Source organism: Emydura macquarii, unplaced genomic scaffold, assembly GCF_026122565.2.
Source record: "Emydura macquarii macquarii isolate MOO-44397 ecotype Brisbane River unplaced genomic scaffold, CSIRO-AGI_Emac_v2 contig_1146, whole genome shotgun sequence".
Lineage (NCBI taxonomy): Eukaryota > Metazoa > Chordata > Testudines > Chelidae > Emydura > Emydura macquarii.
In genome coordinates, this window is record NW_027131283.1 from 12,878,433 (window position 1) to 12,895,961 (window position 17,529).

Here is a 17,529-nt window from a genome sequence, read left to right on the forward strand (position 1 = left end):
GGGAATTGAATAGAGATAATCTTAACAAACACTGCTGTACCATTGTGCCATATAGTGTATGTACATGTAGTGTACATGTGCCCTGCAGAATTCCTATCCCTTACTTCATAAAGTAGAGACTGAGTCAAAGAGAATGGAAAAGAAGGGCATGACTGAGAAAAACTCTGAGCCAACTACATGGTGTGTGCAGATAATACCTGGTATAAAGAAAAATGGGAAAATATGAATCTGGGTGGATCTTAAAAAACTTAATGAAACAGTTGTGAGAGAGAAACATATCCTGCTGTGATGCTTCGCAGGGTACCCCAGGATGGAGACTCACCTTGTTACCCCTTCCTCCAGCGTGAGGGAGTCTTTTGTGTGGTAGCTGGGTATCAGTTCCCTGTTACTACCAGCCCTTCAGTCACACTCCTCTGGGCTTAGGCCAGCCCTTCCTTTGCCTTGCAGGCTTACAGTTGGTGCTCCCCAATCCTCAAAACCCTTTTAATCATTCCTGTTGTAATCTCCAGCCCCTAACCGCTGGCTACTCAGAGCATTTCCAGAACCTTTGCACTCAAAGTTGCAATGTACCCCTGTTTACCAGTTTTGCCATAAGCCACCACTCTTGTAAGCCACACAGCATTTGTGAGCACTTATAATAAAACAGAAGTAGTTAATTTAAGAAAGAGAATATTCAGCTAGAAACAAGTGGCTACAATATAAAACAAAATCATAGAACATGAAGCTAGGTCTACACTTATCATTAGAAAAGGTAACTATCTAAGGGCTGGTCTACACTAGAGAGTTTTGTCAACCAAAGTCAGCTTTTTTAGGCAAAACAGAAGTGGTGTACACACTGCAATCCCCCTCCTGCCAAGAAAACTGCCCTGTTTTTTCAACAAAAGAAAACCACCTCGCTGAGAGGCATAGAGTTTTTTTCAGCAAAGTTTAAGCAATAAAGCATCAGTGTAGGCAACACCCTTGGTTATATCATGTAAATGACCTCCAGACATATCCCACAATGCCCATTGTGACTGCTCTGGTAAGCAGTTTGAAATTGGCTGCCCTGCAGTCATCCGTCCCTCCCCTTTCAAAGCCCCCAGGAAGTTTTCAAAGAACTCACGGTGGAGAACTCACTCCACAGTTGCAGCAAACAAAGTCCTGCCTGCCTTAAACTACAGGGAGGTGGGTAACTCCTGATGTGCTGTGCAGAACCAGGGAGGGAGGCAGGGGCTGTGTACCCCTCTCCCTGGGGTTGTACCAGTCTCCACTGCGATGGGGTGAGGTATGGGGGACACAAACTGTGTGTGCAGCAGCTTCTGCCTCAAGATTGGTTATTTCCAGCTGCTGCTGTCTGAACTTAAAGAGACAGTGTGCGACATACTCACTGTCCCACATCACACACTGTCTGTCTGTCTCTCTCTCTCTTGCTCACACACACACATACACTCTCTCTGTCACACACTCTCCCTCCCCACCTCACTTCCATGGGCTTTTTATGTTTGTGTTCAGCAATGTCAGTTTGGCTGACAGGACAGTTTTACAGCAGCTGTTAAACTAGTAGGATGCCCATGGAACGCTGGGATTCAGAAACCTTCATCATGTGACGCTGTGCCTGCCCCATGCGGCATTGCAAACCCTTCCCAAAGCACCCTGTGTGCAGCTGCACAGTGGAATAGCTACCCCCAGTGCACTGCTCCCTGTGTCGACAAAAGAGCTGATAGTGTGAACGCGCTTCACTGACACAAGCAGACAGTGAAGACATGCAACAGCGATTTAATTACAGCTGTGGCTGTATGCCAGCAATACTTGTGTCGACAAAACTTTCTAGTGTAGACATAGCCTAATAGCGTAGATATCCCCACAAAGTTTTAGGCTAGTGCAGAGCTGGCTGGTTTCACAACAACATGGTTTCACGTTATGAACCCACTTCTCCTTTAGCCAGGGATCTTCCTCAATGAACGGATCCAGAGTGCTTTCCCCTACACTGTTATGCTGAGAGCAGTCTCTTATTTCTGTTCCCAGACAGAGCGAACCCTGGCCATGTTGCAGAGTTTCTTTTCTACCAGGTATGTGCTTTCAATTATTTGTTCTTATCGTTGTTGAGTTTCCATTGACTGCTCTGGGATATGACAGTAGAACCTTCAATTACTTTGCTGGTTGACTAGGGAGGGGTGACAACTCCCTCTTGCTTGAGTGGATCATCACGGAGGCCTTGTCTACACTAGAAAGATTTGTCGATGATAGTTACATCGGTAATAAAAATGAGCTGTAATTACAATGCTAGCACCAGTCCACATAGCAGTCATTGTGCTGACAAAGTGCGTCTACACTTGGTGCTCTGGTATCAACAGTAAGAACAGTGCACTGTGGGAAGCTATCCCACTGGGCAACTTGTCACCTTCTGCCACTAGGAATTGTGCGAAGGGAGAGAGGCGCGCAAGTTTCCTGGGAAAGGAAAGAGGGGCCTGAGAGAGAGAACGTGTCCTCTCATGCTACCTTCCCTCCTCGCTAAGGTGGCATGGGCCAGCCCGGAGAAAAGCCCGGGAGGAGGGCCCAGGGGGGCAACGGATAAGGTGCGTGACTACGGATCAGGAGTTTGCGGCTTGGACTCGTGCCTGTCTTGCGGAGCGTTCCGGCGGCCTTGCCCCGCTGCTGCGGCAGCCCTCCACTTGACCGGCTCCTCTGGGACCTCTTTCAAGCAAAAAGAAGGTCACCGCGTTCCTGAAGGGGACACAGCAACAGGGCCTGCACAGCTCGGGAGAGGATGAATGGGGACAAAGGCAGCACAGCCTGACCCCGGTGTGATTTGAACACACAACCTTCTGATCTGGAGTCAGACGCGCTACCGTTGCGCCACGAGGCCTGCTGGTGAGAAGAGGCGCCTTTGGCCGGGCCTGGTGGGTGGACGGGCAGAATGACTTTCCTTCCTGTCGAGCAAGCGAGGGCTCACCATCTCGTCCCCTCCCGTCCCGATCTCACGGCCGAGCCAGGAGCTCCAAGGAGGCCCTTTCGGCCCTGCTCCACAGGAAGCAAGCCGCCAGGATGAGAACCGTCCCCACGTGCCTGATCAGCAACCCTTCAGTCCCTTTCCACTCACCAGAGCAGGACCTTGAGCGTACGCGGGTTGACCTGGTGGCCAAAGCATTCCCAGCCTGCGCTTGCACATCCTGCGGCCCTGGCTAAAGCGCGGGAAGGGGCTTAATGGTGCTCCCGTAACAGCACAGTCCTCAGCAAACTGCTCCTGGACCCTCACCGCTGCTTCCCGAGAAGGAAGAAAGGGACGAAAAAGCCGTAACACAGATACCAAGAGGCTCCCTTAAGCAGCTCAGCGAGTGACACGGGTCTGTGCAATCACAGCCTTCGGGCCTGGAGCAGATGCCCTGCCAACCACATACAGCAGGCTGGCTCGGGGAAAGGCAGCCAATGCATTGCGTGGAAATCGAACAAGGGGCCTCGGGGCCGGCCGAGGAAAACCCCAGCCCTGAAGAACCAAGGCCCTGCCCCCGGAGCCCGCAAGGACTGCAGCTAGAGTGTTTCCTTTCCGCCAGTCCCTTCAGCCAATGCCAGCTAGGTCTTTCTGCCTCTTTCTGGGGCCTGCTATGGCAGCCAATGGGCGGCTCTCTGCCCCGGCATCCCCAGTAAACCGGTATTCAGTTCCGATAGCCCGGCGGTTCTCGTCTTTGCTTCACGTACGGAGGCCCCTGCTTTGAAGCTGGTCAGAAACTGCCCTGCCCAAGGACACTGGGAAAGGCAGGATTTGACAATGCGCATGGGCACTCTCGGCTACTCGGCGCCCAGCCGTGGAATTGCGTCTTCCCCGTTCCTTGTCTTTGCTCGCAGATGCCTTTCTTCTGGCATTATGTCCAAGTTTCCTGGGAAAGGAAAGAGGGGCCTGAGAGAGAGAACGTGTCCTCTCACGCTACCTTCCCTCCTCGCTAAGGTGGCATGGGCCAGCCCGGAGAAAAGCCCGGGAGGAGGGCCCAGGGGGGCAACGGATAAGGTGCGTGACTACGGATCAGGAGTTTGCGGCTTGGACTCGTGCCTGTCTTGCGGAGCGTTCCGGCGGCCTTGCCCCGCTGCTGCGGCAGCCCTCCACTTGACCGGCTCCTCTGGGACCTCTTTCAAGCAAAAAGAAGGTCACCGCGTTCCTGAAGGGGACACAGCAACAGGGCCTGCACAGCTCGGGAGAGGATGAATGGGGACAAAGGCAGCACAGCCTGACCCCGGTGTGATTTGAACACACAACCTTCTGATCTGGAGTCAGACGCGCTACCGTTGCGCCACGAGGCCTGCTGGTGAGAAGAGGCGCCTTTGGCCGGGCCTGGTGGGTGGACGGGCAGAATGACTTTCCTTCCTGTCGAGCAAGCGAGGGCTCACCATCTCGTCCCCTCCCGTCCCGATCTCACGGCCGAGCCAGGAGCTCCAAGGAGGCCCTTTCGGCCCTGCTCCACAGGAAGCAAGCCGCCAGGATGAGAACCGTCCCCACGTGCCTGATCAGCAACCCTTCAGTCCCTTTCCACTCACCAGAGCAGGACCTTGAGCGTACGCGGGTTGACCTGGTGGCCAAAGCATTCCCAGCCTGCGCTTGCACATCCTGCGGCCCTGGCTAAAGCGCGGGAAGGGGCTTAATGGTGCTCCCGTAACAGCACAGTCCTCAGCAAACTGCTCCTGGACCCTCACCGCTGCTTCCCGAGAAGGAAGAAAGGGACGAAAAAGCCGTAACACAGATACCAAGAGGCTCCCTTAAGCAGCTCAGCGAGTGACACGGGTCTGTGCAATCACAGCCTTCGGGCCTGGAGCAGATGCCCTGCCAACCACATACAGCAGGCTGGCTCGGGGAAAGGCAGCCAATGCATTGCGTGGAAATCGAACAAGGGGCCTCGGGGCCGGCCGAGGAAAACCCCAGCCCTGAAGAACCAAGGCCCTGCCCCCGGAGCCCGCAAGGACTGCAGCTAGAGTGTTTCCTTTCCGCCAGTCCCTTCAGCCAATGCCAGCTAGGTCTTTCTGCCTCTTTCTGGGGCCTGCTATGGCAGCCAATGGGCGGCTCTCTGCCCCGGCATCCCCAGTAAACCGGTATTCAGTTCCGATAGCCCGGCGGTTCTCGTCTTTGCTTCACGTACGGAGGCCCCTGCTTTGAAGCTGGTCAGAAACTGCCCTGCCCAAGGACACTGGGAAAGGCAGGATTTGACAATGCGCATGGGCACTCTCGGCTACTCGGCGCCCAGCCGTGGAATTGCGTCTTCCCCGTTCCTTGTCTTTGCTCGCAGATGCCTTTCTTCTGGCATTATGTCCAAGTTTCCTGGGAAAGGAAAGAGGGGCCTGAGAGAGAGAACGTGTCCTCTCACGCTACCTTCCCTCCTCGCTAAGGTGGCATGGGCCAGCCCGGAGAAAAGCCCGGGAGGAGGGCCCAGGGGGGCAACGGATAAGGTGCGTGACTACGGATCAGGAGTTTGCGGCTTGGACTCGTGCCTGTCTTGCGGAGCGTTCCGGCGGCCTTGCCCCGCTGCTGCGGCAGCCCTCCACTTGACCGGCTCCTCTGGGACCTCTTTCAAGCAAAAAGAAGGTCACCGCGTTCCTGAAGGGGACACAGCAACAGGGCCTGCACAGCTCGGGAGAGGATGAATGGGGACAAAGGCAGCACAGCCTGACCCCGGTGTGATTTGAACACACAACCTTCTGATCTGGAGTCAGACGCGCTACCGTTGCGCCACGAGGCCTGCTGGTGAGAAGAGGCGCCTTTGGCCGGGCCTGGTGGGTGGACGGGCAGAATGACTTTCCTTCCTGTCGAGCAAGCGAGGGCTCACCATCTCGTCCCCTCCCGTCCCGATCTCACGGCCGAGCCAGGAGCTCCAAGGAGGCCCTTTCGGCCCTGCTCCACAGGAAGCAAGCCGCCAGGATGAGAACCGTCCCCACGTGCCTGATCAGCAACCCTTCAGTCCCTTTCCACTCACCAGAGCAGGACCTTGAGCGTACGCGGGTTGACCTGGTGGCCAAAGCATTCCCAGCCTGCGCTTGCACATCCTGCGGCCCTGGCTAAAGCGCGGGAAGGGGCTTAATGGTGCTCCCGTAACAGCACAGTCCTCAGCAAACTGCTCCTGGACCCTCACCGCTGCTTCCCGAGAAGGAAGAAAGGGACGAAAAAGCCGTAACACAGATACCAAGAGGCTCCCTTAAGCAGCTCAGCGAGTGACACGGGTCTGTGCAATCACAGCCTTCGGGCCTGGAGCAGATGCCCTGCCAACCACATACAGCAGGCTGGCTCGGGGAAAGGCAGCCAATGCATTGCGTGGAAATCGAACAAGGGGCCTCGGGGCCGGCCGAGGAAAACCCCAGCCCTGAAGAACCAAGGCCCTGCCCCCCGGAGCCCGCAAGGACTGCAGCTAGAGTGTTTCCTTTCCGCCAGTCCCTTCAGCCAATGCCAGCTAGGTCTTTCTGCCTCTTTCTGGGGCCTGCTATGGCAGCCAATGGGCGGCTCTCTGCCCCGGCATCCCCAGTAAACCGGTATTCAGTTCCGATAGCCCGGCGGTTCTCGTCTTTGCTTCACGTACGGAGGCCCCTGCTTTGAAGCTGGTCAGAAACTGCCCTGCCCAAGGACACTGGGAAAGGCAGGATTTGACAATGCGCATGGGCACTCTCGGCTACTCGGCGCCCAGCCGTGGAATTGCGTCTTCCCCATTCCTTGTCTTTGCTCGCAGATGCCTTTCTTCTGGCATTATGTCCAAGTTTCCTGGGAAAGGAAAGAGGGGCCTGAGAGAGAGAACGTGTCCTCTCACGCTACCTTCCCTCCTCGCTAAGGTGGCATGGGCCAGCCCGGAGAAAAGCCCGGGAGGAGGGCCCAGGGGGGCAACGGATAAGGTGCGTGACTACGGATCAGGAGTTTGCGGCTTGGACTCGTGCCTGTCTTGCGGAGCGTTCCGGCGGCCTTGCCCCGCTGCTGCGGCAGCCCTCCACTTGACCAGCTCCTCTGGGACCTCTTTCAAGCAAAAAGAAGGTCACCGCGTTCCTGAAGGGGACACAGCAACAGGGCCTGCACAGCTCGGGAGAGGATGAATGGGGACAAAGGCAGCACAGCCTGACCCCGGTGTGATTTGAACACACAACCTTCTGATCTGGAGTCAGACGCGCTACCGTTGCGCCACGAGGCCTGCTGGTGAGAAGAGGCGCCTTTGGCCGGGCCTGGTGGGTGGACGGGCAGAATGACTTTCCTTCCTGTCGAGCAAGCGAGGGCTCACCATCTCGTCCCCTCCCGTCCCGATCTCACGGCCGAGCCAGGAGCTCCAAGGAGGCCCTTTCGGCCCTGCTCCACAGGAAGCAAGCCGCCAGGATGAGAACCGTCCCCACGTGCCTGATCAGCAACCCTTCAGTCCCTTTCCACTCACCAGAGCAGGACCTTGAGCGTACGCGGGTTGACCTGGTGGCCAAAGCATTCCCAGCCTGCGCTTGCACATCCTGCGGCCCTGGCTAAAGCGCGGGAAGGGGCTTAATGGTGCTCCCGTAACAGCACAGTCCTCAGCAAAGTGCTCCTGGACCCTCACCGCTGCTTCCCGAGAAGGAAGAAAGGGACGAAAAAGCCGTAACACAGATACCAAGAGGCTCCCTTAAGCAGCTCAGCGAGTGACACGGGTCTGTGCAATCACAGCCTTCGGGCCTGGAGCAGATGCCCTGCCAACCACATACAGCAGGCTGGCTCGGGGAAAGGCAGCCAATGCATTGCGTGGAAATCGAACAAGGGGCCTCGGGGCCGGCCGAGGAAAACCCCAGCCCTGAAGAACCAAGGCCCTGCCCCCCGGAGCCCGCAAGGACTGCAGCTAGAGTGTTTCCTTTCCGCCAGTCCCTTCAGCCAATGCCAGCTAGGTCTTTCTGCCTCTTTCTGGGGCCTGCTATGGCAGCCAATGGGCGGCTCTCTGCCCCGGCATCCCCAGTAAACCGGTATTCAGTTCCGATAGCCCGGCGGTTCTCGTCTTTGCTTCACGTACGGAGGCCCCTGCTTTGAAGCTGGTCAGAAACTGCCCTGCCCAAGGACACTGGGAAAGGCAGGATTTGACAATGCGCATGGGCACTCTCGGCTACTCGGCGCCCAGCCGTGGAATTGCGTCTTCCCCGTTCCTTGTCTTTGCTCGCAGATGCCTTTCTTCTGGCATTATGTCCAAGTTTCCTGGGAAAGGAAAGAGGGGCCTGAGAGAGAGAACGTGTCCTCTCACGCTACCTTCCCTCCTCGCTAAGGTGGCATGGGCCAGCCCGGAGAAAAGCCCGGGAGGAGGGCCCAGGGGGGCAACGGATAAGGTGCGTGACTACGGATCAGGAGTTTGCGGCTTGGACTCGTGCCTGTCTTGCGGAGCGTTCCGGCGGCCTTGCCCCGCTGCTGCAGCAGCCCTCCACTTGACCGGCTCCTCTGGGACCTCTTTCAAGCAAAAAGAAGGTCACCGCGTTCCTGAAGGGGACACAGCAACAGGGCCTGCACAGCTCGGGAGAGGATGAATGGGGACAAAGGCAGCACAGCCTGACCCCGGTGTGATTTGAACACACAACCTTCTGATCTGGAGTCAGACGCGCTACCGTTGCGCCACGAGGCCTGCTGGTGAGAAGAGGCACCTTTGGCCGGGCCTGGTGGGTGGACGGGCAGAATGACTTTCCTTCCTGTCGAGCAAGCGAGGGCTCACCATCTCGTCCCCTCCCGTCCCGATCTCACGGCCGAGCCAGGAGCTCCAAGGAGGCCCTTTCGGCCCTGCTCCACAGGAAGCAAGCCGCCAGGATGAGAACCGTCCCCACGTGCCTGATCAGCAACCCTTCAGTCCCTTTCCACTCACCAGAGCAGGACCTTGAGCGTACGCGGGTTGACCTGGTGGCCAAAGCATTCCCAGCCTGCGCTTGCACATCCTGCGGCCCTGGCTAAAGCGCGGGAAGGGGCTTAATGGTGCTCCCGTAACAGCACAGTCCTCAGCAAACTGCTCCTGGACCCTCACCGCTGCTTCCCGAGAAGGAAGAAAGGGACGAAAAAGCCGTAACACAGATACCAAGAGGCTCCCTTAAGCAGCTCAGCGAGTGACACGGGTCTGTGCAATCACAGCCTTCGGGCCTGGAGCAGATGCCCTGCCAACCACATACAGCAGGCTGGCTCGGGGAAAGGCAGCCAATGCATTGCGTGGAAATCGAACAAGGGGCCTCGGGGCCGGCCGAGGAAAACCCCAGCCCTGAAGAACCAAGGCCCTGCCCCCCGGAGCCCGCAAGGACTGCAGCTAGAGTGTTTCCTTTCCGCCAGTCCCTTCAGCCAATGCCAGCTAGGTCTTTCTGCCTCTTTCTGGGGCCTGCTATGGCAGCCAATGGGCGGCTCTCTGCCCCGGCATCCCCAGTAAACCGGTATTCAGTTCCGATAGCCCGGCGGTTCTCGTCTTTGCTTCACGTACGGAGGCCCCTGCTTTGAAGCTGGTCAGAAACTGCCCTGCCCAAGGACACTGGGAAAGGCAGGATTTGACAATGCGCATGGGCACTCTCGGCTACTCGGCGCCCAGCCGTGGAATTGCGTCTTCCCCGTTCCTTGTCTTTGCTCGCAGATGCCTTTCTTCTGGCATTATGTCCAAGTTTCCTGGGAAAGGAAAGAGGGGCCTGAGAGAGAGAACGTGTCCTCTCACGCTACCTTCCCTCCTCGCTAAGGTGGCATGGGCCAGCCCGGAGAAAAGCCCGGGAGGAGGGCCCAGGGGGGCAACGGATAAGGTGCGTGACTACGGATCAGGAGTTTGCGGCTTGGACTCGTGCCTGTCTTGCGGAGCGTTCCGGCGGCCTTGCCCCGCTGCTGCAGCAGCCCTCCACTTGACCGGCTCCTCTGGGACCTCTTTCAAGCAAAAAGAAGGTCACCGCGTTCCTGAAGGGGACACAGCAACAGGGCCTGCACAGCTCGGGAGAGGATGAATGGGGACAAAGGCAGCACAGCCTGACCCCGGTGTGATTTGAACACACAACCTTCTGATCTGGAGTCAGACGCGCTACCGTTGCACCACGAGGCCTGCTGGTGAGAAGAGGCGCCTTTGGCCGGGCCTGATGGGTGGACGGGCAGAATGACTTTCCTTCCTGTCGAGCAAGCGAGGGCTCACCATCTCGTCCCCTCCCGTCCCGATCTCACGGCCGAGCCAGGAGCTCCAAGGAGGCCCTTTCGGCCCTGCTCCACAGGAAGCAAGCCGCCAGGATGAGAACCGTCCCCACGTGCCTGATCAGCAACCCTTCAGTCCCTTTCCACTCACCAGAGCAGGACCTTGAGCGTACGCGGGTTGACCTGGTGGCCAAAGCATTCCCAGCCTGCGCTTGCACATCCTGCGGCCCTGGCTAAAGCGCGGGAAGGGGCTTAATGGTGCTCCCGTAACAGCACAGTCCTCAGCAAACTGCTCCTGGACCCTCACCGCTGCTTCCTGAGAAGGAAGAAAGGGACGAAAAAGCCGTAACACAGATACCAAGAGGCTCCCTTAAGCAGCTCAGCGAGTGACACGGGTCTGTGCAATCACAGCCTTCGGGCCTGGAGCAGATGCCCTGCCAACCACATACAGCAGGCTGGCTCGGGGAAAGGCAGCCAATGCATTGCGTGGAAATCGAACAAGGGGCCTCGGGGCCGGCCGAGGAAAACCCCAGCCCTGAAGAACCAAGGCCCTGCCCCCGGAGCCCGCAAGGACTGCAGCTAGAGTGTTTCCTTTCCGCCAGTCCCTTCAGCCAATGCCAGCTAGGTCTTTCTGCCTCTTTCTGGGGCCTGCTATGGCAGCCAATGGGCGGCTCTCTGCCCCGGCATCCCCAGTAAACCGGTATTCAGTTCCGATAGCCCGGCGGTTCTCGTCTTTGCTTCACGTACGGAGGCCCCTGCTTTGAAGCTGGTCAGAAACTGCCCTGCCCAAGGACACTGGGAAAGGCAGGATTTGACAATGCGCATGGGCACTCTCGGCTACTCGGCGCCCAGCCGTGGAATTGCGTCTTCCCCGTTCCTTGTCTTTGCTCGCAGATGCCTTTCTTCTGGCATTATGTCCAAGTTTCCTGGGAAAGGAAAGAGGGGCCTGAGAGAGAGAACGTGTCCTCTCACGCTACCTTCCCTCCTCGCTAAGGTGGCATGGGCCAGCCCGGAGAAAAGCCCGGGAGGAGGGCCCAGGGGGGCAACGGATAAGGTGCGTGACTACGGATCAGGAGTTTGCGGCTTGGACTCGTGCCTGTCTTGCGGAGCGTTCCGGCGGCCTTGCCCCGCTGCTGCAGCAGCCCTCCACTTGACCGGCTCCTCTGGGACCTCTTTCAAGCAAAAAGAAGGTCACCGCGTTCCTGAAGGGGACACAGCAACAGGGCCTGCACAGCTCGGGAGAGGATGAATGGGGACAAAGGCAGCACAGCCTGACCCCGGTGTGATTTGAACACACAACCTTCTGATCTGGAGTCAGACGCGCTACCGTTGCGCCACGAGGCCTGCTGGTGAGAAGAGGCGCCTTTGGCCGGGCCTGGTGGGTGGACGGGCAGAATGACTTTCCTTCCTGTCGAGCAAGCGAGGGCTCACCATCTCGTCCCCTCCCGTCCCGATCTCACGGCCGAGCCAGGAGCTCCAAGGAGGCCCTTTCGGCCCTGCTCCACAGGAAGCAAGCCGCCAGGATGAGAACCGTCCCCACGTGCCTGATCAGCAACCCTTCAGTCCCTTTCCACTCACCAGAGCAGGACCTTGAGCGTACGCGGGTTGACCTGGTGGCCAAAGCATTCCCAGCCTGCGCTTGCACATCCTGCGGCCCTGGCTAAAGCGCGGGAAGGGGCTTAATGGTGCTCCCGTAACAGCACAGTCCTCAGCAAACTGCTCCTGGACCCTCACCGCTGCTTCCCGAGAAGGAAGAAAGGGACGAAAAAGCCGTAACACAGATACCAAGAGGCTCCCTTAAGCAGCTCAGCGAGTGACACGGGTCTGTGCAATCACAGCCTTCGGGCCTGGAGCAGATGCCCTGCCAACCACATACAGCAGGCTGGCTCGGGGAAAGGCAGCCAATGCATTGCGTGGAAATCGAACAAGGGGCCTCGGGGCCGGCCGAGGAAAACCCCAGCCCTGAAGAACCAAGGCCCTGCCCCCGGAGCCCGCAAGGACTGCAGCTAGAGTGTTTCCTTTCCGCCAGTCCCTTCAGCCAATGCCAGCTAGGTCTTTCTGCCTCTTTCTGGGGCCTGCTATGGCAGCCAATGGGCGGCTCTCTGCCCCGGCATCCCCAGTAAACCGGTATTCAGTTCCGATAGCCCGGCGGTTCTCGTCTTTGCTTCACGTACGGAGGCCCCTGCTTTGAAGCTGGTCAGAAACTGCCCTGCCCAAGGACACTGGGAAAGGCAGGATTTGACAATGCGCATGGGCACTCTCGGCTACTCGGCGCCCAGCCGTGGAATTGCGTCTTCCCCGTTCCTTGTCTTTGCTCGCAGATGCCTTTCTTCTGGCATTATGTCCAAGTTTCCTGGGAAAGGAAAGAGGGGCCTGAGAGAGAGAACGTGTCCTCTCACGCTACCTTCCCTCCTCGCTAAGGTGGCATGGGCCAGCCCGGAGAAAAGCCCGGGAGGGCAACGGATAAGGTGCGTGACTACGGATCAGGAGTTTGCGGCTTGGACTCGTGCCTGTCTTGCGGAGCGTTCCGGCGGCCTTGCCCCGCTGCTGCGGCAGCCCTCCACTTGACCGGCTCCTCTGGGACCTCTTTCAAGCAAAAAGAAGGTCACCGCGTTCCTGAAGGGGACACAGCAACAGGGCCTGCACAGCTCGGGAGAGGATGAATGGGGACAAAGGCAGCACAGCCTGACCCCGGTGTGATTTGAACACACAACCTTCTGATCTGGAGTCAGACGCGCTACCGTTGCGCCACGAGGCCTGCTGGTGAGAAGAGGCGCCTTTGGCCGGGCCTGGTGGGTGGACGGGCAGAATGACTTTCCTTCCTGTCGAGCAAGCGAGGGCTCACCATCTCGTCCCCTCCCGTCCCGATCTCACGGCCGAGCCAGGAGCTAGAAGGAGGCCCTTTCGGCCCTGCTCCACAGGAAGCAAGCCGCCAGGATGAGAACCGTCCCCACGTGCCTGATCAGCAACCCTTCAGTCCCTTTCCACTCACCAGAGCAGGACCTTGAGCGTACGCGGGTTGACCTGGTGGCCAAAGCATTCCCAGCCTGCGCTTGCACATCCTGCGGCCCTGGCTAAAGCGCGGGAAGGGGCTTAATGGTGCTCCCGTAACAGCACAGTCCTCAGCAAACTGCTCCTGGACCCTCACCGCTGCTTCCCGAGAAGGAAGAAAGGGACAAAAAAGCCGTAACACAGATACCAAGAGGCTCCCTTAAGCAGCTCAGCGAGTGACACGGGTCTGTGCAATCACAGCCTTCGGGCCTGGAGCAGATGCCCTGCCAACCACATACAGCAGGCTGGCTCGGGGAAAGGCAGCCAATGCATTGCGTGGAAATCGAACAAGGGGCCTCGGGGCCGGCCGAGGAAAACCCCAGCCCTGAAGAACCAAGGCCCTGCCCCCGGAGCCCGCAAGGACTGCAGCTAGAGTGTTTCCTTTCCGCCAGTCCCTTCAGCCAATGCCAGCTAGGTCTTTCTGCCTCTTTCTGGGGCCTGCTATGGCAGCCAATGGGCGGCTCTCTGCCCCGGCATCCCCAGTAAACCGGTATTCAGTTCCGATAGCCTGGCGGTTCTCGTCTTTGCTTCACGTACGGAGGCCCCTGCTTTGAAGCTGGTCAGAAACTGCCCTGCCCAAGGACACTGGGAAAGGCAGGATTTGACAATGCGCATGGGCACTCTCGGCTACTCGGCGCCCAGCCGTGGAATTGCGTCTTCCCCGTTCCTTGTCTTTGCTCGCAGATGCCTTTCTTCTGGCATTATGTCCAAGTTTCCTGGGAAAGGAAAGAGGGGCCTGAGAGAGAGAACGTGTCCTCTCACGCTACCTTCCCTCCTCGCTAAGGTGGCATGGGCCAGCCCGGAGAAAAGCCCGGGAGGAGGGCCCAGGGGGGCAACGGATAAGGTGCGTGACTACGGATCAGGAGTTTGCGGCTTGGACTCGTGCCTGTCTTGCGGAGCGTTCCGGCGGCCTTGCCCCGCTGCTGCGGCAGCCCTCCACTTGACCGGCTCCTCTGGGACCTCTTTCAAGCAAAAAGAAGGTCACCGCGTTCCTGAAGGGGACACAGCAACAGGGCCTGCACAGCTTGGGAGAGGATGCCCCCCAGAGGGGTGAATGGGGACAAAGGCAGCACAGCCTGACCCCGGTGTGATTTGAACACACAACCTTCTGATCTGGAGTCAGACGCGCTACCGTTGCGCCACGAGGCCTGCTGGTGAGAAGAGGCGCCTTTGGCCGGGCCTGGTGGGTGGACGGGCAGAATGACTTTCCTTCCTGTCGAGCAAGCGAGGGCTCACCATCTCGTCCCCTCCCGTCCCGATCTCACGGCCGAGCCAGGAGCTAGAAGGAGGCCCTTTCGGCCCTGCTCCACAGGAAGCAAGCCGCCAGGATGAGAACCGTCCCCACGTGCCTGATCAGCAACCCTTCAGTCCCTTTCCACTCACCAGAGCAGGACCTTGAGCGTATGCGGGTTGACCAGGTGGCCAAAACATTCCCAGCCTGCGCTTGCACATCCTGCGGCCCTGGCTAAAGCGCGGGAAGGGGCTTAATGGTGCTCCCGTAACAGCACAGTCCTCAGCAAACTGCTCCTGGACCCTCACCGCTGCTTCCCGAGAAGGAAGAAAGGGACAAAAAAGCCGTAACACAGATACCAAGAGGCTCCCTTAAGCAGCTCAGCGAGTGACACGGGTCTGTGCAATCACAGCCTTCGGGCCTGGAGCAGCTGCCCTGCCAACCACATACAGCAGGCTGGCTCGGGGAAAGGCAGCCAATGCATTGAGTGGAAATCGAACAAGGGGCCTCGGGGCCGGCCGACGAAAACCCCAGCCCTGAAGAACCAAGGCCCTGCCCCCTCGGAGCCCGCAAGGACTGCAGCTAGAGTGTTTCCTTTCCGCCAGTCCCTTCAGCCAATGCCAGCTAGGTCTTTCTGCCTCTTTCTGGGGCCTGCTATGGCAGCCAATGGGCGGCTCTCTGCCCCGGCATCCCCAGTAAACCGGTATTCAGTTCCGATAGCCTGGCGGTTCTCGTCTTTGCTTCACGTACGGAGGCCCCTGCTTTGAAGCTGGTCAGAAACTGCCCTGCCCAAGGACACTGGGAAAGGCAGGATTTGACAATGCGCATGGGCACTCTCGGCTACTCGGCGCCCAGCCGTGGAATTGCGTCTTCCCCGTTCCTTGTCTTTGCTCGCAGATGCCTTTCTTCTGGCATTATGTCCAAGTTTCCTGGGAAAGGAAAGAGGGGCCTGAGAGAGAGAACGTGTCCTCTCACGCTACCTTCCCTCCTCGCTAAGGTGGCATGGGCCAGCCCGGAGAAAAGCCCGGGAGGGCAACGGATAAGGTGCGTGACTACGGATCAGGAGTTTGCGGCTTGGACTCGTGCCTGTCTTGCGGAGCGTTCCGGCGGCCTTGCCCCGCTGCTGCGGCAGCCCTCCACTTGACCGGCTCCTCTGGGACCTCTTTCAAGCAAAAAGAAGGTCACCGCGTTCCTGAAGGGGACACAGCAACAGGGCCTGCACAGCTTGGGAGAGGATGCCCCCCAGAGGGGTGAACGGGGACAAAGGCAGCACAGCCTGACCCCGGTGTGATTTGAACACACAACCTTCTGATCTGGAGTCAGACGCGCTACCGTTGCGCCACGAGGCCTGCTGGTGAGAAGAGGCGCCTTTGGCCGGGCCTGGTGGGTGGACGGGCAGAATGACTTTCCTTCCTGTCGAGCAAGCGAGGGCTCACCATCTCGTCCCCTCCCGTCCCGATCTCACGGCCGAGCCAGGAGCTCGAAGGAGGCCCTTTCGGCCCTGCTCCACAGGAAGCAAGCCGCCAGGATGAGAACCGTCCCCACGTGCCTGATCAGCAACCCTTCAGTCCCTTTCCACTCACCAGAGCAGGACCTTGAGCGTATGCGGGTTGACCAGGTGGCCAAAACATTCCCAGCCTGCGCTTGCACATCCTGCGGCCCTGGCTAAAGCGCGGGAAGGGGCTTAATGGTGCTCCCGTAACAGCACAGTCCTCAGCAAACTGCTCCTGGACCCTCACCGCTGCTTCCCGAGAAGGAAGAAAGGGACAAAAAAGCCGTAACACAGATACCAAGAGGCTCCCTTAAGCAGCTCAGCGAGTGACACGGGTCTGTGCAATCACAGCCTTCGGGCCTGGAGCAGCTGCCCTGCCAACCACATACAGCAGGCTGGCTCGGGGAAAGGCAGCCAATGCATTGAGTGGAAATCGAACAAGGGGCCTCGGGGCCGGCCGACGAAAACCCCAGCCCTGAAGAACCAAGGCCCTGCCCCCTCGGAGCCCGCAAGGACTGCAGCTAGAGTGTTTCCTTTCCGCCAGTCCCTTCAGCCAATGCCAGCTAGGTCTTTCTGCCTCTTTCTGGGGCCTGCTATGGCAGCCAATGGGCGGCTCTCTGCCCCGGCATCCCCAGTAAACCGGTATTCAGTTCCGATAGCCTGGCGGTTCTCGTCTTTGCTTCACGTACGGAGGCCCCTGCTTTGAAGCTGGTCAGAAACTGCCCTGCCCAAGGACACTGGGAAAGGCAGGATTTGACAATGCGCATGGGCACTCTCGGCTACTCGGCGCCCAGCCGTGGAATTGCGTCTTCCCCGTTCCTTGTCTTTGCTCGCAGATGCCTTTCTTCTGGCATTATGTCCAAGTTTCCTGGGAAAGGAAAGAGGGGCCTGAGAGAGAGAACGTGTCCTCTCACGCTACCTTCCCTCCTCGCTAAGGTGGCATGGGCCAGCCCGGAGAAAAGCCCGGGAGGAGGGCCCAGGGGGGCAACGGATAAGGTGCGTGACTACGGATCAGGAGTTTGCGGCTTGGACTCGTGCCTGTCTTGCGGAGCGTTCCGGCGGCCTTGCCCCGCTGCTGCGGCAGCCCTCCACTTGACCGGCTCCTCTGGGACCTCTTTCAAGCAAAAAGAAGGTCACCGCGTTCCTGAAGGGGACACAGCAACAGGGCCTGCACAGCTTGGGAGAGGATGCCCCCCAGAGGGGTGAACGGGGACAAAGGCAGCACAGCCTGACCCCGGTGTGATTTGAACACACAACCTTCTGATCTGGAGTCAGACGCGCTACCGTTGCGCCACGAGGCCTGCTGGTGAGAAGAGGCGCCTTTGGCCGGGCCTGGTGGGTGGACGGGCAGAATGACTTTCCTTCCTGTCGAGCAAGCGAGGGCTCACCATCTCGTCCCCTCCCGTCCCGATCTCACGGCCGAGCCAGGAGCTCGAAGGAGGCCCTTTCGGCCCTGCTCCACAGGAAGCAAGCCGCCAGGATGAGAACCGTCCCCACGTGCCTGATCAGCAACCCTTCAGTCCCTTTCCACTCACCAGAGCAGGACCTTGAGCGTATGCGGGTTGACCAGGTGGCCAAAACATTCCCAGCCTGCGCTTGCACATCCTGCGGCCCTGGCTAAAGCGCGGGAAGGGGCTTAATGGTGCTCCCGTAACAGCACAGTCCTCAGCAAACTGCTCCTGGACCCTC

General features: G+C 58.7%; 11 non-coding genes across 11 annotated transcripts; all 11 read right to left on the minus strand.

Annotated features, from left to right (window-relative positions):
* Positions 1-2,773: 2,773 nt before the first annotated feature.
* Positions 2,774-2,845, minus strand: TRNAW-CCA (transfer RNA tryptophan (anticodon CCA)). Its single transcript has one exon. It is a non-coding gene; the product is annotated as a tRNA-Trp (tRNA).
* A 1,355-nt stretch (positions 2,846-4,200) lies between these two features.
* On the minus strand, positions 4,201-4,272 carry TRNAW-CCA (transfer RNA tryptophan (anticodon CCA)). The gene has a single exon. It is a non-coding gene; the product is annotated as a tRNA-Trp (tRNA).
* A 1,355-nt stretch (positions 4,273-5,627) lies between these two features.
* On the minus strand, positions 5,628-5,699 carry TRNAW-CCA (transfer RNA tryptophan (anticodon CCA)). Its single transcript has one exon. It is a non-coding gene; the product is annotated as a tRNA-Trp (tRNA).
* Positions 5,700-7,055: 1,356 nt separating this feature from the next.
* Positions 7,056-7,127, minus strand: TRNAW-CCA (transfer RNA tryptophan (anticodon CCA)). The gene has a single exon. It is a non-coding gene; the product is annotated as a tRNA-Trp (tRNA).
* A 1,356-nt stretch (positions 7,128-8,483) lies between these two features.
* Positions 8,484-8,555, minus strand: TRNAW-CCA (transfer RNA tryptophan (anticodon CCA)). Its single transcript has one exon. It is a non-coding gene; the product is annotated as a tRNA-Trp (tRNA).
* Positions 8,556-9,911: 1,356 nt separating this feature from the next.
* Positions 9,912-9,983, minus strand: TRNAW-CCA (transfer RNA tryptophan (anticodon CCA)). Its single transcript has one exon. It is a non-coding gene; the product is annotated as a tRNA-Trp (tRNA).
* A 1,355-nt stretch (positions 9,984-11,338) lies between these two features.
* TRNAW-CCA (transfer RNA tryptophan (anticodon CCA)) lies at positions 11,339-11,410 on the minus strand. Its single transcript has one exon. It is a non-coding gene; the product is annotated as a tRNA-Trp (tRNA).
* Positions 11,411-12,752: 1,342 nt separating this feature from the next.
* Positions 12,753-12,824, minus strand: TRNAW-CCA (transfer RNA tryptophan (anticodon CCA)). The gene has a single exon. It is a non-coding gene; the product is annotated as a tRNA-Trp (tRNA).
* Positions 12,825-14,194: 1,370 nt separating this feature from the next.
* On the minus strand, positions 14,195-14,266 carry TRNAW-CCA (transfer RNA tryptophan (anticodon CCA)). The gene has a single exon. It is a non-coding gene; the product is annotated as a tRNA-Trp (tRNA).
* A 1,359-nt stretch (positions 14,267-15,625) lies between these two features.
* TRNAW-CCA (transfer RNA tryptophan (anticodon CCA)) lies at positions 15,626-15,697 on the minus strand. The gene has a single exon. It is a non-coding gene; the product is annotated as a tRNA-Trp (tRNA).
* Positions 15,698-17,069: 1,372 nt separating this feature from the next.
* TRNAW-CCA (transfer RNA tryptophan (anticodon CCA)) lies at positions 17,070-17,141 on the minus strand. The gene has a single exon. It is a non-coding gene; the product is annotated as a tRNA-Trp (tRNA).
* Positions 17,142-17,529: the final 388 nt, after the last annotated feature.